Raw genomic sequence first — 22,379 nt, forward strand, 5'->3', positions numbered from 1 at the left:
CCGTTTTGTTTTGATTCTCTTTCCGCTCGTCGTTCATTTAGTTCATTTTAGTCGTTTATTATTAGAGTTTTTTGTGTATTTCCTCAGTGAAAACTTCAAAATCAAAGAAAAATATCTCTGCTCAAAATGTCTTATGGAAACTATTGTATGGTGAGGAACTGTGGAAACTGTAGTACAAAAGATTCTCCGAATATAAGTTTTTTGAATTTACCATAAATATCTGAACGTAAGTATTGAAACTCGAAAAATGTGACTCTGATATTGATTGATTTTTATTTTCAGTACTCTGAAGTGAATAGGATTTTCAGTATGTCCAGACATTGACTTGGTGAACTGCAGTAAAAAAGTTTCTCCTGGAATACGTAGAGTCATTATAGATTCTTTGCGGTTGCATCTCCTAAATACTGAGCAGAAGAAAGAAATTTGTTCTCTGATATACGATGAAATTAGTCTATGTGAAGAGTTGCATTTTGGCGATCACCACGTTGTCTATGAGTAAGTGGTGAGACAAGCTGAGGATGGTATAAAAGAGTAAGTCCAAAACTTCAAGTGAAAAAGACAGAGCAATACAAAGTACTAGAGAAACCAACGGGTCGAATTTGGGAATAATTTTCAACTTTAAATCTGATTTTCTCAAAACCAAATAAAATGCACTTGTACTCCTAGGCTCTTACACTACAATTTTATACACGTATTTCAATTTATCACTGAATTTTATCATTTATAGCTGGATATATTATTATTGGGTTGATATGCAATTCATGTTATTAGTTAAGTTATTTGCATTTTGGAGTTGACTTGTTATTCTTACATATCTTTACCGACATACAGGTAAATTTGTTTTTAATTGTGGTTCTGAAAATTCTGTAACTAATATGTAAAAGAATTCTTGTGATATGTTGTATCGAATATTTGTCCATATTAATTTCTGATAAAAATTTTACAAATTCAACGGATTCTATTAATTGGAAAAAAATGTATTGTGTAGAAATTACACCTTTGATATATAACATTTCACCATGTTCTGTTGTGTCCTATATTCAGAGCTCAATTATTTGTGTACAGGATGTTTTCAAAAGTGAATTATTTTCACCAATTGTACCATCCGTTAAAAAAAAGCCTGACCTTTGGATACACCATGTACAATCTTCAATTTTGTCAAATTTTTCTATATATTTCAAATAAAAAGTATAGCAAATCTAACACAGTATTTCATTAATATTAATTGATTCACAACAATGTTTAGATGAAAAAAACATCTTGATCACAAAACAAAGGCCTATTTTTGTTTTGTCGCTCAGGATGTTTTTTCTGGTTTCGACCAAGTCTACTCGAATTCAATAAAAGGAATAAAATTCGAATTTCGCGCCCTTCAATTTTGAAATAGAAAACTGTTATTCAACAGTTTGAGAGCACGATTTTAGCGTCAACTGATTGTCAATTGTGTGCAACACAGGCCAAAACGTATACGCTTTTTAGTACTAGCGATAGGAGGCTGTTTCCTATCTTCCTAACTCTATAATCTTTGGTTTGATTGTGACTCGAGCACAACACTAAACTGCAATGGCTCTCGAGGTTGGGTTGCGTCTCTAATATTTGCGCAGCGAGACGCATTTTTAATGGCGAGTAGTCCAGAGCAAAGGGCACAGATTTCTGTAATCTGTGGCCAAGGGACAGCTGACTAGAGAGGTGGCTCCTTTTAGCGGTGAAAAGCCGACACGAAGCTTGTATGTTCAACTAAAGATTCCTCTTTGGTTCAACAAAACAAAAGTTCAATAATATTTGAACCATCACCACGACATCAGTTTTTGTTTAAATTGTGTTCATTTTATTTTTTGGAACACGAAACATATAATACAAACTCTTGGAACAGTGGCTTAGTAGACCAGTGTCACTTACAATTTTAATTGAATTCTAATTGCTTTTATCATATTAGTGTCTGATTTTGAAAATCATTATTTTTTGGGGAAAATAATTGCAGGAGATGATCAAAATGGTCTTCAGGTATTCGCAAACTTATTTGTCACTTGATTAAGTTGCTTTCTTCAAAGTTTTTTTTGAGTATCCAATTTCTAATCCGAAAGCGCCTCTTTTCACGTTCTTTTTTGGCACGTATGATTCACGAAGGGCTTCTGATAAAATAGCATAAAAACACTACTCAAAACTGCACAACCCTCAACGATTCATTTCGACATATTTGTATTTATCTAATCGAATGAGAAGCGAATTGAACTTACGTGATCCACAATAGTTTCACCCTCGATCCCAACTCTTCGCGTAATAATTTCGAAAGCAAAATAGAAACCTTGCCACGTTTTCTATTTTTAGCTCCGCGAGCACGCTGCATTAGTTTGGCTACATTTTACGAACCATATTCATGCCTGTTTGTAAAAGGCATATGGCATTTTGAGAGTTCCTTATAGGAACAAGGAAACATTGGAGCAAAATGTAAAATACTGCAATAAGAATCGTTAGTTTTTTAACATCTGAACTATGCCGATTGTTTTTATGGCACCTTTTCGAATGACCCTTATGGTAAGCGGGTACAGAAACTTCAGAACTCCAATTTCCGATTGATTTTTTATATAAGTAGATTTGATAGTATCAGTCATACTATCCAGAGTGTGAATTGGCTCAACTTGGAGAGAAGGAGATATCTTCATGCCTGAATATTATTTATGAAAATACTAATTATACTAAGAGTTGAAGAATTATCTCGTGTTATGTACTCTTTACATTTTTGAGTGTTTAGTATTTTTCATGAAAAATAGAAAATCATTTGTCATTCACACGAAGAATCATTATTATCCTACCAGATCGAACAACCTACATTACTATGCATAGATTGTCAGTAACTGAGAAACCTCCTTCCTATTTGTGCATGAAACAGTTTAATGCCCTTCCTGATACTTTGAAGGTCTTAACAGATGTAAATAATTTCAAGAATAAATTGAGATTCGTTCTCTTAAATATGGAACCTCATTCCTTGGCAGAATTTTATGAATCTGTCAAATCTGTATAATGTTAAATTTTTGGACGTCATTTCATTTGCTCTTTGTTATGTATCTACTTGTATGAAGGTCCTTCGAAATAAAGTTGATTTGTATTTGTATTTGTATTCGTATTCATTTGTTTCGATGCACAAAAGCGAATTATAGTTTTTTTATATTATTAAAAATTACTAAGTGGTGGAAAACGTAGAATTTTTTTTTTTTTCTTGCTGAAAGGGATATTATTGAGAAGATTTTCGGGAATATGGACGGAAAACCTTTTCTATTCGAGTCTTTTTGATACATTGAAATCCAATAGTTTTTTTCCCAAAGCAAACATGATTTTATTTTGATTCCGTTGATGTTGGAGATGAGCATGAGTTCCTTGAAATTTGTACCTTTCAGCATTGAGAAAAAAACCATTGGGTTTCGAAACCTTGGGAATTTTTGGAAGAAAATCGACTGAAACAGAATTTTTGTACCAAATGAAAATTAATTCACAATCGGTAATGGACTATCAACGACAAGATTCTAAAATTGATAATTTGTATAGGAAATTTTTGCTCTTTCAAAGCGTGAACGGATTTGAATTCGATTGATAAAGATTTCAAAATATTATGTAAAAACATCATATTCTGAAATTGTCTATCCATATTTGTTCGATAGAGGTTGATTATATCGGAAAATGTGTTAAAACGCTATAATTGCAATCCAACAGTCAAAATTGGAAGAGGCAGAGTGCTGATGAAATGAAATTCCACCCAATGGCGAAGTTTATATATGTTGGCGACAGAATGACAGACTCCGCACTCATTTTGTGTACGACAGGAGGGAAACTGCGTCTAAATTACATTTTAATGAGTTAACGTCCGATAACATATTGCCGAGAGGGTCATTGCGAATTTCGATAAGGCCCGTGAAATTCAATTTCACGGGAAGAAACTTTGTTAATAACGAATTGAAACTGGATATGGTATGTACACCTAAAATATAAAAAATTGACTGTAGAATGTAACAACAGATTTCGAATACGAGTTCGAATATGCGAGTTATTCAGCTTCATTGAAAATGACAATTTCTCAATTTTCGTTCATAACTCAAAATTGATATACAGGGTGAATCTGAATAAAACCGAAAAAATGTAAGGTGTGATTCTGTGGTAAAAATCAAGTTGGGTATATTTGATATGAAATTTTTTGAAAGACCTTCCTCCAGAAAAGTTACAACCATCCGAAGCTTAATAGACAAAATTATATCAAAGATAATTTAGATTGAGTTTCAGCAAGATTGAGCTCCTTCGCAATACGCTTTGTTTGTTCGACATCTTGATTAAAGATTTCTATGTCAGTGGATTGGAGGAAGGAAGCCACAGTCATGGTTGTTTTGAAGCTCAAAATGTCGATTTTTCACAAAAAAACACTACAAGTGCCATGAAAACACCACTTCATATTCAGATACTTAGTTAAGAATATTTCGAGAACTAATGCATAAAATGAAAAAACAATTACTGTGCTGAAATCAGTATAAAAATACCTTTCAAATGAGGTATCACTCACCCCATCTTCCCTATTCAAAAATTGGGGGCGAGGGTTGTAGTAGCAAGGGTTGAAGCGCTATGCGCCCGTAACCTACATCTTGAGTTGTCCCCCTCGAAACAGAAATCGACTTGTCCGAGCATTTCTATCGAAAAAATTTATTTCGTCTGTAATCTCGTCTATTTCGTTTTCAAATGGCCACCCTGTATATAAGATGACTATAGACCAGACTATAATATACCTCAATGAGTGAACTACGAGGCAGAATTTTTTTCAGCCTATTTAAAGCAAAGAAGGATGAGTTGATTTTCTTGCATATATTCTCAACATTAAATGACCAACCAAGATTTCTGTCGATATGCACGCCAAGAAAATTGGTGCTATCAGCTGAAACTATCACGTTACCCAAGAAGTTCAGTTTAATAGGTTCCATCTCGAGGCTATTTAGGCCGAAATGTAAACAAACGGTTTTCTCGACATTGATCATTAAGTTGTTTGTGTGGCACCATTTGAAAAACTCTGCCATCAAGACTTCACAAGCTTTTTGGAGCTCATCACGACCACGTGCCGAAACCACCACCGATGTGTCATCAGCAAACAACACCAACAGAAGACATGTTAAATGACCAGGCAAATCATTTATGAACAAAAGAAAGAGCAGTGGTCCCAACACGGAACCCTGAGGCACCCCCATTTCTATACTATTTTTCTCCGAATAACATTCTCCAACTCTGACAGACAAGGTTCTTCCATTTAAAAAGTCTTGCAACCAGTCCAAGAATATTCCTCTAAACCCCATGCTATAACACTTATCAACAATGAACTTGAAGTTGAGAGTATCAAAAGCACAGGAAAGGTCAAAAAAAATCCCAGCTACCTGCATATTTTTGACTAAACATTTATATACAATTTCAACGAAGCTAAGTGCAGCTGTTTTTGTGGAATGAGAGTTTCTGAACCCATGCTGAGCTGAGTTTAATATTTTGAACCTACTGAGATAATCAACCATTCTCGCATAGACGACTCTTTCAAATACTTTTGAATAGACACTTAAAATTGATATTGGACGATAGTTTGTTATATCGTGGATAATTCCTTTCTTGAAAATGGGGACAACAATAGATTCTTTGAGAAGCTTTGGAAACTTTGCTGATGTTACGGATATGTTTATCAGATTTGCTAAGTGATGGCTAATTGCTGGAGAAATCTCTTTTAGGATCCTAACTGAAATGCGGTCAGATACTACGCTCTTTTTATTTCTCAATATTTTCGCGGTTTCTTCAATTTCCCAAGGAGACACGGGATAAAAAAAAAATTGGTGTTTAGGGATGGTAAGACAGTACAAGAAAGTGATAGATTATTATTATAGCAAGTGTACAGTCTTTCTCTCGCTGTGGTGGAAAAATATCCAGCAAACAGGTTAGAAACTTCTGTAGGTTCAGAGAACACTGTACCATCCAACTCAATGGACATGGGATTATTACTTTTAGCTGGTCTGTCAATGATGTTGTTTACAATATTCCAGACCGTTTTGCTTTTATTTTTAGAATTAGCTGTTCTTGAACAATGGGTATTTAGTTTGGTGGACTTTATTAATAAGTTATGATTGGTTTTTTGTTTCTTATAACAAGTTTTCGTAAGTGATCTTCTAACGGGTGTTCATATGTAGCCAATATCACAAATATCATCTTAGCCAGCATTACGACAGCATCTGACGGTTAGACTCCTTCCATGGGTTATTCGTTCACTGGTAGTAATAAAATGTCCATGCACAATATTTGTTGAATGAACTGCATATTCGGTGAACTGGAGAATTCCTACCGAGATTGGTATTAAATGCACTCACTCATTGATAGTAAAGTACGATTGCGAATTGCTCCTGGAGGGAATCATTCCAACCAAGTCCGGTGAGTCAGAGCAATCCCTTTCATCAACTTAAATGGAAATATTTCATTTTTTATTTTCCGTTTTTAAAGAAGCTCAACGAGGTAATGTGAATGGACTTGGTCTATACCGAGAGTTACAAAAACATTTGAATCCTTGTACCTATTGAAGAAATTTGATGAATTTTTTCTGTATTCTCTCGAGTTAGTAATGTCCACAAGTAACATTGTGTTGTGGACATTATACGAAGGATTCCAGACTATATTAGCAAAGTTGAGCTTACGAGGATATATTGAAAAATTCTTAGCCTACTATAGAACCAATTTAAATTTCAATGTCAAAAATATTTTATTACTGAACATATTCTCCTCTTAATAGCATACATTTATTACAGCGAACCTGCAATGTCCCTAGACTTTTCAAAAAAAATGTTTCTTTTTGCGCTGCAAACCAGACCTCCACAGCTTTTATAACTTCCTCGTTGAGGAAGAGATGATAGTCGGATGGAGCCAAATCTGGTGAATGGGGGTAAATCACGAATTTCTTGCATAGCAACACCTTTGGATAGCTTTCCGCGTCTTTTCTCTTTAATTTTTTCCCGTAGAGCGGTCAGTAATTTCGAATAGTAGTATCCGGTTATTATTCTACCCTTATCAAAAAAATCAATCATGATCACTCAAAAAACTGAAGCAAGAACTTTTTCAGCAGATTTTTGGACATTTATCACCAAGAGTATTAATCGTATCTGGTTACCTCTTAACCCTTTTAAATACAGGTACTTGATGATAGCTCGATAAACCAATTTTTCAATCTTCACAATTACGGCAGACATCTTATTTCTTTCAATTTATTGCGTAACTCTGGTTTACTTTTTTGACCTCAAACTTCACATTGAAACTCCTAATCAAAGAGTATAGAGTAGAAAGATGGGAAACGAGGCGACTAGAACTATTTGAGCGCCATCTGTGTCAAGCGTGTTTTGAAGACGCTAGGACTGGTTAAAATATTAATTTCAGTACCATTTGCATATGAACATACGAAATTTTGTAAGATTTCAGACGTCTACTTTGAAGAGGTTTTGAATGTTTTGATTCTCGTACCGCCGTTTGTTTATCTTGCTCGTTCTAGTTGCTGATTATTGAATTTTTTTGTCATATTGACTGTCAGATTGTTGTTTGGAAAGTCAAAGTTTTATGAAACCTGCTATGTATTTTGTTTATTCATTAATCAATTTGTATATTTTGTCATAAAGAGACCATATCATAAGAAAATCATAAAAAAAGCACCAAGAAACTGAAAATTCTATAAATAATACCTACATATGTAAGTAACTGGAATGTGTATGCTATGATAGTATATTGAATATTGGTTCATATTAATTTGTGATATATGATATGTATATTTCACAAATTCAACTAAGTATATTAATTCAAAAATTACACAGCACAGAAATTTTACGTTCGACGTATAGCAGATCACCATATAAAGGGTTTTTCAACAAGAACTTCGTTTTGTAAATCAAAATAAAACAATAAATTCAGATGAAAATGATTTTCATTTTATTCAGAAAAGGAAATTTTGTCAATTATGAATGGATAATGATATCTTATAAATGTGCACCACAACCACGGTTACAGATGTCGATTCTTTCATCAAAGTTTTCAATCTCTTTTCGACAAAATGGTGGATCCATTTCAATAACTTCTCCAATTTTGAGTTTTAAGGCTGCAATTGACTCGATTGGCCACGTATAGACTTTGTCTTAAACATTTCTCGATAAAAAATAATGCAGTGGTGTTTAATCGCATGATTGAGCTAGCCCTTTAACTACTGAATTTAGTGGAATTATGCGATCAGGAAATTTGGTTTGCAATAAATCCATTGTTTTGGTAGTTGTGACTTGTGGCACTGTCTTGTTGAAACCACATATTTGTGATAACCATAGACAGCTCTTAGAGTTCGGGAACAGGGACAATGGCGCGATAGAGGACTATTCAGGGGGCATGTGAGGGCTCTTACGATGGTTAAGGATGCCAACGCATCCCTTATCCATAGAGGGGACCGCGCGGGCACCAGCTTCTACTTTGCCGAACCCTACAGGGTAATTGTCCCTGACAGAGACCTATGGCCTACACCAAACAGGCTTCTTGAGCCTACAGGTCCCACTTGGTTCACCGATGGCTCTGTGATGCCCATAGGGACAGGAGTGGGAATTGTTGGACCTCGTTTCAATCTGTCCATCTCCCTAGGGAAGGATTGTTCCATAGTGCAGGCTGAACTGTATCAGCTTGCACTCTGGAGAATATCCGCAGAGGGTACTCCGGAAAACACATCTATATTTGTTGTGACAGTCAGGAAACCCTGAAATCCCTTACTGAGGAAAGGGTTAACTCACACCTAGTAGAGGAATGCACACCTAGTAGAGGAATGCATACCTAGTAGAGCAATGCACACCTAGTAGAGGGAGGCTCTGCGGGAGCTAGGCTCTGATAACATTGTGAAAGTTATCTGGGTCCCGGCTCACGTAGGACTTCCGGGGAACGAGAAGGCAGACATAACTGCAAAGCGGGAGCCCAATCAGCTGTGCTTTGCTGTTCCGGGATCGGCGCTGCCTATCTGTCGAAAATCTGTCAAGAACTTCTTCAATAGATGGCTAGACAGGAAATTCTCCTCTGGATGGAGTATTTGAAGTGGTCTCAGACAGTCGAGGCTTCCAATTGAGAGACCATCCTCTGTGCCTGAGGTCAAAAAACTCTCAGCTCTTGAGAAGAAACAACTGAGTCTAGTGACTGGAGCAATGACTGGCCATTTGTTTGATAAATACTTGAATAGAATGGGACTGACTAGCTGTTCCCTGTGCCGCTGGTGCAGGAACACGGATTAAACGGTTAAACACATTCTGTTCTTCTGTATAAACATTGAAGACTTAAAGATGACACACCAAGGAAACACAACACCCACAACTCCTATGGTGAGAGGGACACCTCTCTTTCGACTTGTGGCATTTTTGTCAGCATGTCACAGAGTTTAAGTCTCTCCAACTACAAGCGGACGAACAATGGGTCACGAGGCCTCAGATCAGCCGCACGTAGAAGAAAAAGAAGAACATATCAATATCTTCAACAATATGCCAAAATTTAGTAGTTAACATCTCTCGATTATGTTGACCAATCTGTAAAACTTTTACAGATCCACCATTTTCATAGTGAATTCCTATTATTTTGAAACGCTTTTTGAGGGAAATGAGATTCATTTTAACAATTGCTCAAGTTTCTACTATAGATATGTTAAAAACCAAATGTCAAAACTTTCATGTAGTTCCGGTGGGGCCATAGTGAAAAACAAACTGATCATAGCTTGAGTGTTTTCAGATCAAATTTTCTCGATATGGATTTCGACGAACTATATGATTGCGTTGATGTAAATGAGTACTTTCGAATATTTTTAGATAAAGTCCAATCTCTAATGAGAGAGTGTTTTCCTTTCAGAAAGATAGCATGTCGAGGAAATGTTGATAAACAATGGATCACTGATGAGATCAAAATGGCTAGCGTAAGATTGAAAGATATGTACTGGTTACATGCTAATATCAGATCGTCTGATTCACTCGAAATTTACAGGATAGCCAAAGTATATTACAATTTGTTGCTTCGTAGAAGCAAATGTCAGTACTATAGCAGATATATAAGTGAGTTCAATAATAAACATAAAGCAATTTGGAACATTGTCAATTATGAGACTGGTCGTAAGTTCAGGGGTGGATCTGGTATCATCCTTAACTTGGAGGGTTCTCTCTGTTCTGAACCAAAATTGATAGCTGAAACTTTCGGAGATTACTTCTCTAACCTTCCTAGCTCTCGGCTGTATGATCATTATGGTAGCTCTGTTTCAACAGAGTGTACAACATACCCCATGTCACCGAACACCTTTTATTTCTACCCAGTTCTCGCATTAGAAGTCTCGGACGTAATACGGGGAATGAAAAATAAGAAGAGTACTGGAAATGATTACATATCCAGCCGTTTATTAAAGTCTTCTATAGAATTCTTTTCCGAGCATATTTTCCATCTTATCAACCTGTCAGTTTCAAACGGTACCTTTCCATCCCTTCTATAAACTGCAGTAGTTATCCCGGTATTGAAAAAGAAAGCCGACGTTCATAATATTACTAACTATAGACCGATATCTTTGTTTAGTGTAATCTCCAAGGTTATTGAAAATATCGTGCGGAAAAGAGTTGCCACTTTTTTGGACAAGTTCGATCTTGTCTCTAATGCTCAACATGGATTCAGGACCGGCCGTTCTACTGAGACAGCAGCTTTCGAGTTCATCGAGTTCGTCCATAAGAATCTAGACGAAGGTCGCTTTGTTGTAGGACTGTTTTTTATCTTTCCTGTGCCTTTGACGTTCTTTCCATCAGTTTTATGAGAGAAAAATTCTATAACTTGGGATTTCGAGGTACATTCCTTGATTGGTTGATAAGTTTCATATCTGGTAGGTCTATGAAAGTAAAAGTCGATGATGTTCATAGCCAAAATTATAATTTAAAATCCGGAGTTCCCCAAGGATCGGTATTGGGCCCACTTCTTTTCGTCCTCTTCATCAACGACCTGCCTGATTACTTGAGGTCTCTATTGTTGTTGATTTTTGCGGATGACTTTTCCGTAGCTATTTCTGCTTCGGACGCATCCCAGCTTGTTAGCATCTGTCAATGTCTCATTAATAATTTTAGTGCTTGGGGTCGTAAAAATGCGTTACTCCTGAACGTAGAGAAAACAAAAATTATTTCTTTCGGAAACAAAGCAGCTGAAGGAGAGCAATTAACGATCAGCTGCTTAGGCTCTACAATTAGGTCGGACGAGTCCACTAAGTTTTTGGGTATCTACATTGATGAACATCTCAGATGCAGCTATCATATTGACATCCTATGTAAAAAACTAAATTCATCATTTTACGCCATTTATCGGGTGACACATTGCTTTTCAAGTGAATATCTTATGAACCTATACTACTGCCTTGTATATAGCCACATATCATATAATATTTTGTTGTGGGGTGTTTCATCGGATGTAAATAGAGTCTTTGTTTCCCAAAAGAGAGTGTTGCGGATGATATATGGTGTAAACTCAAGATCCTCTTGCAAACCTATCTTTACTAATAATTGCATATTAACTGTACCCTGTATCTACATCTATAAGTCGCTGATCTCAATTAGGCAAAAATTTCAGAGTATGGATAAATTATCTAGTCACCACTCTTACAATACACGGAACGTAGAAGTTTTAACTCTTCCTAAACACAAAACAGCAAGATATGAACGTTCACCCACTTATCAGGGCATAAAAATCTATAATAAATTACCAGCATGTTTCAAATCCTTAAGTTTAATCCGTTTCATTAGATCTCTGTTGAGTCGTAAGGCTTATTACATTATTAATGAATACATATGTGATCAGCAACTTGATTCAACTTGATTCAATGTAATATTTGTATTTATATTTTTATGTCCTTTTCTTGTAGTAATTTTAAGTTGTATCATGATATGATATAATTATGAATTTGTAGCTATTTTTTTCTGACTTGTCCTATACATTTATATATGTCTTAAGGGATTAATAAATACTTACCTACTTACTTACTTACAAAGTTCTTGTTGAAAAACCCTTTACTTTAGTGTCCTAGTCGAAGCTTCATTTATTGCCAATAATTTCAATTTTTGGATATTTTTTATGAATTGCAAATAAAAATATAGCACATCCAACAGCGTTTTCCATTGATATCAATTGATTCCAAACAATGTTTAGATGAAAGCTCAGGATGCTTGTTTTCTGATCGAAACAAAATCGATATTGGAATTTAATACAAGGAATAGAATTCGAATTTCGCGCCTCCCAATTAAAAAACAGAAAACTGTTATTAAAAAGTTTTTCTGCATTGACAGTTACAGTGACTCTAACGAGACAGTGGCGACAATTGGAAATTTAGCAAGAATATGGCGGCTTAGAAGCACAGATTTCAATGATATGATCTCTAATTCGGAATGCGGATTGGCTCACGTCACGTCACTTGACCAAATCCGCCATATTCTTGCTAAAACGATGAAAACCGAGACCACAATTGTCGCCACTGTCTTGTTAGAGTCATTGTATTGACAGTGCGTTTTCAGCGCCATCTCATTGTCAAGCGTGTTTTCACTGGCCATAATGTAGTACGTTTTTAGTACTAGAGATATGAGGGCGTTTCCTATATTTCTACTCTATAATCTTTGCTTCTAATGAGTTATTGTTCGATGCTATGGTAATGCAATATTTTTTTTTATGCATGGAACTGATCTAGGCTAACTAAATATCAATACATGTACTATACTACTACTACTACTATACTATTTATTGAACTATAAATACAGGCGCAGCACAACCCAGTCAACCAGTTTCAGACACAGGGGAGTTGTAGAGTATTACCACTGTAGAAATGCGACTTCACAATGTTGATTTAAAAAAAGGCCACCAGTACTTATTGCTGAGAGCTTAAGGGGAACTAATACCTTAAGAATCAAAAACGGCATTCACTTGTTCTTAATTTACGTTTTCAATTTTGTACGTAAAGCCTTGATTTTTTCTTTGAATTTTAAATTGAAGTTAAAGGACGTCTTGATCTCACCCCATCTCTTTTTTCCAATGAAGTTGTTTTTTTATAAGAAGAAAATTTGAACTTTAGTGTCTATGAAACATGTCTTCACAATCATTTTTCAACATGACGTTTTTCAACACATTTCGATGAAAATAGCGGCGGTTCCATTCCTCATACAAGGTGTGGCGTAATGAATGGATAATATGAAGCCTGCGGGTAGAGGACTCTATGGCGGTTCGAAAAAATTTATTTTACGTTTAGAAAAGCGCCTTGGTTTTCGAGATTTTGAAGATTTTCGAAAATTAGAGAGAATTACACCCTTCACCACTCGTTTTGCAGGCAAGACTTCCAATGAAGGAATTTTTTCAAACTGTATTTTGTATAGTATTTCTGGATAGATGATCTATCGAATGAAATTCATTATTTTTCAGGCGCATGAATAGTTCTTCATGAAAAAAAGATCTGACTCAACTTTTCCGTTTTGCTTATTGTTTTTTTATAAGTCCAACCTAGCGTGGTGTGAAAAATATATAATTACCTGAGAGCCAATGCAAAAAAAAACATGCCCGTTTCATTGAGATTCCGAAATGGTATAACTTGTTGAATTAGATTCGATAATGACAAAATATAAATCAAGTAGGAAGTTTGGTCAGCTTTCAGAAAAAAGATCAAGTTTGTTTTTTGACATCTGTCAATAATAAAAATATAAAATGAATGTTGCTGAATAAATAGAGTTACGAACTTGTGAATCTCTTTTATTAAATACAGAGTGAAGCAAATATTAAAATATAACAGGTTATGGGGCCCAGAAGCACCAGTGATTGAAATATAGTAAGAGGACAATCTCAAATTTCGTAAAAAGAAAGTGAAGAAGTGCGCAGTATCATATAATAATTAAAAAAAAACCAGTGGGCAGTAAAACAAGTGAAACTATGGCTTTCAATGACGATTCTAATGAAATATCAAATATCACAAAACTCAAGGATTCATCGACGTTTTCAATGTGGGAATTTGAAATTAACATTCTGTTTGAAGCAAAGAACATAAAAGATATCGTAGATGGATTAGAAGAAAAACCAAATGACCCAGAAAAACTGAAGAAATGGAAGGTTAGAGATGCTCAAGCCAAAAATTACATCTTGAAAACAGTCGACAAGAGTGTGAAGACTCATCTTTTCACTTGTGATTCTTCTAAAAGTATGTTCGAAAATCTTAGCAAGATATACAAAAGAAACACCAATCAACAGAAGTGTAGTCTCCTACAAGATTTCCATACGTTCAAATTCGAGAAGAACAAAAATGTAGCTAGTAATATAAGTAGTTTGCTTACTATTTCTCACAAACTAAAAAGTATGAATGAGGAAATCAAAGATATTATGTTGATAGCAAAAATAATGTCAGTGTTACCTGAAGAATATAGACATTTCAGTAGTGCTTGGGATTCTGTAGCTGATTCGGAGAAAACTTTAGAAAACCTTCAAGCACGTCTTACTGCTGAAGAAGAGAAATTGAAAGAAGGAAACAAAGAAAATGTGGCTTTCAAGGCTTTCATGAACAATTCAAGAAGTAACATTGTTGCAGGAAAATTCCAAGGAAAATGTTTCAAATGTAATAAAATAGGACATATGGCTAATAAATGCCGAATGTTGAAATGCAGAATTTGCAGAAAAACTAATCATGAAGAAAAAGACTGCTACTTCAGAGATGAAAAACTTAAACAAAGTAAAACGTTCAAATGTAATATTTGCAGAAAAGACAATCATGAAGAAAAAGACTGTTTCAAAAATAAAAAAAGTGAGAAAGTCAGTTTTCTTGCAGAAGTGTTGACTGTAACCAAAGAAGATACTCCAGAAGAATCATTATATACAAACGAGGACAAAGATGATATATTCATTGTTGATAGTGGATGTACAAATCATATGGTTAATGATCAATTTATGCTCACCAATATTAAAAAGGAGAAAAACAAGGTAAAAAGTGCCAAGAAGGGGGCATGCATGAATACAATTGCTGTTGGTGAATATCAATCCAGTAAAATTGAATTGAAAAATGTGTCTGTGGTGCCAGAATTAATTAAAAACTTGATGTCAGTTAATGCCATAACTAACAATGGTGGAGAAGTATGTTTCTCGGAGTATACAGTGAAAATACTCAAGAACGATGTCGTGGTCCTGGAAGGATGGAAAAATGAAAATGGATTATATGAAGTGTGTCTCAGTAAATGTCGAGAAGCTCTCCTGACTCAGTCTGACATAACAATGGAATGGCATAAGAAGTTAGGACATATTAGTTTTGACAACCTTAAAAAAATCTCCAAAATATGTGATGACGTTCCTGAATTCAACAATATAAAAGAAGTGTGTGAAATATGTATGACCTCTCGCCAAAATAGACTACCATTTCGAGAAATAAGGGAAAGAGCTACAAGACCGTTACAGATCATACATACAGATTTATGTGGTCCGATCGATCCTTCTACTCATGATGATAAACATTATTTTATGACAGTTGTGGATGACTTCACTCATTTTACTTCAGTATATTTACTGAAGTACAAAAATGAAGCAGAAAGCTATTTGAAGGAATATATTAATAGAGCAGAAACACATTTCAATCTAAAAGTGTCAAAAATAAGGTGTGATAATGGTGGTGAATTCAAAAGTAACGACCTGAAGGAGTGGACAAGACGGAAAGGAATCATGATAAACTTTACCATTCCTCATACTCCACAATTAAATGGAACATGTGAAAGAATGCATCAGACAATCATGAACAAAGCGAGGGCTCTGTTGTTTGACTCACAACTAGATAAAGAGATGTGGGGAGAAGCAGTGTACACAGCAACATATCTTATAAACCGTAGTCCAACAACTACAACAAATTTTCTTCCTTCTGAAAAATGGTATGGAAAGAAACCTAATATGTCGAGACTCAGAATTTTTGGTAATATTGCCTATGCAAAAGTACTAGGAACTCTAAAGAAATTGGACCAAAGAAGTAAGAAATACGTTTTTGTTGGATATGCCGACAATGGTTATCGATTGTGGGATCCAGCAACGAGAAGAATATCTATTCACAGGGATGTGGTAATTACTACAGGAACTCCTATTCAAGAAGAAGACAATGATGAAATATTTGTGAGAATAAATGAAGAAAATTTTCAAGAAGATGAAAATGAGAATCAAGATACTGTAAGTCAAGAAGAAGAACTAGTTGAAGATAATCAAGATGAAACAGTAAAAGATCATCAGGATGAAAATAACCATTATGATGAAGCGAATGAACATTACGACCAAAATGAATGTAATAGCAGACTGAGAGACAGAAGAAACATAAAGAAACCCACAAAATATGATGACTATTTGATGGAATCAGATGATGAAGAAAGTTTTTTGACATATCAGGACTGTATCAATGATGAAAATAAAGATAAGTGGTTGAAAGCAATAAATGATGAAAAAAAATCGCTTGAGGAGAATAACACATGGAATTTTGTTGATGAAAATCAAGCAGAAGGTAAAGAAATTTTAACCAGTAGATGGATTTTCAAAGTCAAAGATGATGGAAGATATAAAGCAAGATTAGTTGTCAGAGGATGTCAACAAAAATCAAAATTGGATTTCAAAGACATTTTCAGTCCTGTGGTGGAAAGTAGTTCGCTAAGATTGTTATTAGCAATTGCAGCTCAAAATAATCTTCAAATTCAGACATTCGATGTGAGAACTGCATTTCTAAATGGAAAAATTGACAATGAAGTTTATATGAAAGTTCCAGAAGGATATGATATGCCAGGGAAAGTGTGTTTGCTTAATAAAGCACTTTATGGATTGAAACAAGCTCCATTACAGTGGAACAAAAGGTTAACTTCTTTCTTAAAAAATGAAGGAATGATTCAGTTGAAATCTGATCAGTGCTTATTCAAGAAGAAAAATAATAACCTATATTTGGCAATCCATGTAGATGATGGAATGATGGTTGGTCAAAATGATGAAATACAAAATTTTATAAAAAAATTGAGTCAAGAATTTAAAATAGTTATAACAGATTTTAAAAATTATTTGGGCATGGAAATAAAGAAGAATGAAGATGGAATACAACTATGTCAAGCTGAATATGCTAAGAAAATTTTGAACAAATTCCGAATGGATAAAGCGAAACCAATGAAAACCCCTCTCGTTGTTCAAGGACATGCAGAAGATGAAGGTTCTTGTGAAAATAAATTTCAATACAATGAAGCAATAGGGAGTTTGCTGTATTTGACATGTAAAACAAGACCAGATATATCTTATGCAGTAAATTATGAAAGTCGTGCTACTGCAAATCCAAGCAATGAAGATTTTCAGAATGTGAAAAGAACAATGAGATATTTGAGAGGAACTATTAACACAGCAATTCATTACTCATCGAAAAGAACAGAAGACAATATAAAAATACAAGCTTATTGCGATGCAGATTATGCTGGTGATAAAAGAGACAGAAAAAGTACAACAGGATATGTAATCATGTTTGCTGGTGGACCAATATCATGGTGCTCGAGAAAACAGAGTATTGTGGCTTTATCAACTACAGAAGCGGAGTACATAGCTGCTGCAGAGTGCTGCAAAGAAGTCAAATATCTAAAAACAGTCATAGAAGAATTATTGAACACAGATATGCAAGTCATAATGCATGTCGATAATCAAAGCGCAATAAAACTGATTAAATCTGGTCAAATGAGTCGCAATAGTAAACATATAGATGTACGTTATCATTTCATTAGTGAACAATTCAAAGAAGGATGGTTTCAAATAAAATATTGCAGTACAGAAGAACAAGTTGCTGATATCATGACAAAACCTCTGATGAGTACCAAGTTTGACTACTTCAAGAGAAAGATTGTATTCGCCATTATTATGAATTGAGGAAATTTGTTTCTATTTCAATAATTTTATATTTGAGTACTTTGTCATTAAGGGAGAGTGTTGAATTAGATTCGATAATGACAAAATATAAATCAAGTAGGAAGTTTGGTCAGCTTTCAGAAAAAAGATCAAGTTTGTTTTTTGACATCTGTCAATAATAAAAATATAAAATGAATGTTGCTGAATAAATAGAGTTACGAACTTGTGAATCTCTTTTATTAAATACAGAGTGAAGCAAATATTAAAATATAACATAACTCTCTCTATTTTCAGCATTTAATACAGAATAAATTCCTACTGCAGTCAGTTGAGGCCTAATTTCTGAAATTTTCAGCAGCTAAAATGAGAAATGCAAGCAAACTAAAGCAATAATCTATAAGAAGGTATAGAGCATGTACTGAAGCTCATGGTGGCCTCTTAGAGCATCTTTTGTGAAATTTAATGCAATGAAACGATACTCATTTTAAAATTGTTGATATGCAATAAAGCTATGATTCATTAGAAAGTGTCGAATATAGAGCTTGTATCAGAACTCATGGTGGCCAATTTGAACATCATTTGTAAAACTTTATTCAATGAAACGATATTTTAAAATTGTTATTTTGTCTCGTTTTTTTTTTATTATTGAACCCCAACATTGTGAAATCAATATTTTCAAATTAATTTCAAGTTATGAATTAAATTTCAACATTTTTGTGACAAAGGTCTTGACTCAATGTAATAGGAATTAATTATTACCTATTTTCTGAATTACAAAATTGCTAAAATTCACTTGAAATTAGCTTGAAAACTATTAACCTCATAACTATAAGGCTTAATAATGAAAGAATACGAGAAAAAAAAAATTTAAATATCGTTTAATTGAATCGAGTTTTACAAAAAGCGTTCAAAGGGGGCATCAGGAGCTCGACTAAGATGCTTTACAACTTCTTATGAATAATTGCTTTATTCTGCTTGCAAGTCTCATTTCAGTGGCCAAAAATTAAAGAAAAAGGCTTACATCAAACTCTGCCTGGACTCATTGTAATAGGAATTTATTTTGTATTCAATGCTGGAAATAGAGTGAGTTATACCATTTCAGAATCTCAGTGAAACAGGTATGTTTTCTCTTGCTGTGGCACTCAGGTAAACATATTATTTTTTACACCACGCTGGGTTGAACTTAGGAAAAAAAATAAGCAAAACAGAAAATTTGAGTTTTTTTTTTATTAAAACTATTCATACGCCCCAAAAATAATAATTTGAATTCTATAGCGCATCTATCCAGGAATACTATCCAAAAAACAGTTTGAAAAAATTCCTTTATTTGGAGTCTTACCTGCAAAACGAGTGACGAAGGATGTGATTTTCTTGAATTTTCGAAAATCTCAAATATCTCGAAAACCATGGGGCTTTTACTGAACATAAATGTATTTTTCCGAACCGCCATAAGGTCTTTACCCGCAGGCACCATATTATCCATTCATTACGCCACACCCTGTATGTTGCAAAAATTTTCATATATGATGTATACCAAAATTACGCTGAAATTCATTAATAACTGAAAATTATTCAATATTCCTAATATTACCTCTCGCGTGGTGATTTCTATTTCTCAACTGTATCAGTTCGTAATTCAGGCTATTGCTCAAAGATTTGGCACATTTCCGTATTCGGGGTAGCATCCGTATAGCAACCAATCTCCATCGTCTTGATCTCGAATCGTATGTACTATACTTCATTCACTTTTATTTTAGCAGTCGGTTGGCCATGGAAATTTGACACATTTCACTCTGTATAGTACGGTAGTGGGGTTATGACGCTTGTCAAAACATTTTTGGTTTTTAAATCTACGCTATGTTGCCCGTTCTACATAAAAGTTTCTGTTATTACGTATTTTATCACAATATCGAATCTCTTCGGAAAATATGTGACGAACATAATTGAAGTTTATACAAACTGATTTAAGGCATACCAAATCCAGTTATTTGCATGGAAAATACAAGAGATCAGTATAATATCATAGTATGCACTAGCTTGAGGAGAGTTAATGTTCGTTATCTTCTTTGGCTTACATCATTTGTTGATTTCAAAAATATTAACCCGAAGATGAAATGCATATGATGCAGTGGTTGGGAATGGGTATCTCCCAAAGGAATTAACAGATAATTACAAGAATGTTAAATTCTATAACAAAAATCATCTTGCATCAATATAAGTAAAAGTAATTGAAAGAAGTTTCAATATGAACTTCACCTTTGAACAAAAATTTCACATGAATAAACAAGTAACAGGGCAACTTGCGAGTATTTGTGGCTATTCATCTTAATACGTTGATGTAATAATAATAATTAGGTATTTATTAGTACCTTAAGACATTTACATTGTATAGGACAAGTCAAATGAAAAATAGAAAAATTCATTTTAGGGAACTTATTCTCCGATGACATTTATCGAAAATCCTGTAGTAAACTTTTCTCAAACATAAAATTCTCAAATGACTCTTTGGGTCTCCCAATAGAAGGAAATTCTTTGTCATCCTCTTCATTCACAATCTTTCTGATTGTGGAAATATCCAGCTGAAATATAAGTAATTTAGATTCAGATGAAACATTATATAAATTCTCTTACATTGAATATGTTCGCTACCGTCTGACGTATTGTGGATTTTAGAATATCAGGGTATAACTATTTGAATGAGCGGACCTGAATTCTAAATTGCACTTCCTGAAACCCTGTCTCTTTTTTCAATCACTTTCGGCATTTTCGTAATAAAAATTGATATTAGTTGTGGCAACGGTGTTATGACATTAACGACATTTCATGAGTGCCAACCTAACTTCGTTCTAGTTACAAAAACTTGAGAAAATTATTTCATGGCCAACCGACTGCTAAAATAAATTTGAATGAAGTATACTTCCCCTTAATGTCCGCAACAACGCATATGGCGGGTTTTTGAAACGATTATTTGACAGAATAAACTACCAAAGTGGTAGTAACTATTGAAGTTATATTCATGTTCAATTTGAAAATTACCATCGTGGCAAACAATGTGCACTCTATATCCGAGGCGTTTGGAGCAAAGTGACCCAAGCTGCAATTTTTCTGAAATTGAATTAAGAGGGGTCTACTCGGTTTTAGTGATCAGTTCAAAAGAGAAAATGAATATCTTACGTCATAAACCACTAATTTATATGGGATTTTCATTATTATTCCTTTCGTCATCTCGGAAAGTCAGAAATTGTTTTTATACATCAAACGGAAAAAAATAAATTTTTTCGTCATTGAAGAACAAATATTCCTTCATGTTATCAACTTTCCGAGGTGAAATTATCTCTTATATGAATTTCCACACCAAAAAATTTCTCGAAAAGTCTCGTTATTGGCTACAATTCGTATTCTGGTGAAATTTAAAGAAGACGTTCGTTAAGTGCTGCCATGTTTTCGACGAAAGTGGAAACTATTGTAATATTCGTAATTTCTACTTATCGTTCAAGGGTTCTGGCAACACCCTACATTCTGGTAGTCTTTCCCCCTTTACGCCTTTTACCGATGGCGGGAAAGTCCCGTGGTTAAACTCTTCTTAAGGGGTACCTCAAGAACCAACATTCAAAAACGTCATTCACTAATTCTCAATTTACGCATTCAATTTTGTACGTAAAGCCTTGATTTTTTTTCATTGAAGTTAATCAATCATTTTTCAACATATCTCGATAAAAATAGCGGCGGGGTGATATCGGCGATTCAATTCTTTATATATTGCAAAAATTTTCATAGCCATTTTCATACCTCTCGCGTGGTAATTTCTATTTTTCAACTGACTCAGTTAGTAATTCAGATTATTGCTCAAAGATATGGCACATTACCGTATTTCGTATTTGGGGTAGCATGCGTAAAGCAACCAATGTCGATCGTCTTGATCCCATTAACAGTAAACTGAATTTCAGGAAAATTGTACCTTGGCCATTTTATCTCTGATCATTTGTGTCTTTCACCAGATTAGGTATTGGAAATAAATATTGTAATATTGTACACAAACAATTTGATATACTCAAAATATATTTGCAACTAAAAGTATGTTTACTCCTATATCTATATTTAACAGTCTGCTCTCATTCTGAAAAGGAAATTGTCAATTGAAAATATAAATTACTGATATCTTTTCATTCAAGAAAAATGTTTCATACAAATCCGAATATATAAAATAAAGAACAAATCAAAAATCTTGTTATAAATCTTCATTCCACTTCAGGAACGGCATGGTCCGGAAAGAAGAAAAATCAGGGCTGAATTGATAGTAATAAATTAAGTGTCATGAAAAATCTAACAACCTTCATGTGAAGATTAATCACGATTGTTTTGCTAATTTTTGAATACTCATAATTCGCCTTTTATATCTGTCAGAAATATCTTTCACCAATTTGTGCCTTCTCTCCGCATGTCAGTAAAAGAGGAATTTT

General features: G+C 34.3%; 1 protein-coding gene and 1 long non-coding RNA gene across 3 annotated transcripts in view; one reads left to right on the forward strand and one right to left on the reverse strand.

Moving 5' to 3' along the window:
• Nucleotides 1-22,379, reverse strand: part of LOC123322616 (GTP-binding protein Di-Ras2) — a 413,354-nt gene that overhangs the window by 198,993 nt on the left and 191,982 nt on the right. The gene's annotated exons all lie outside the window — the stretch shown is intronic.
• LOC123322622 lies at nucleotides 180-414 on the forward strand. The gene is made up of 2 exons (XR_006539184.1): nucleotides 180-226; nucleotides 283-414. It is a non-coding gene; the product is annotated as an uncharacterized LOC123322622 (long non-coding RNA).

The sequence above is a fragment of the Coccinella septempunctata genome, chromosome 1 (assembly GCF_907165205.1).
Source record: "Coccinella septempunctata chromosome 1, icCocSept1.1, whole genome shotgun sequence".
NCBI lineage: Eukaryota > Metazoa > Arthropoda > Insecta > Coleoptera > Coccinellidae > Coccinella > Coccinella septempunctata.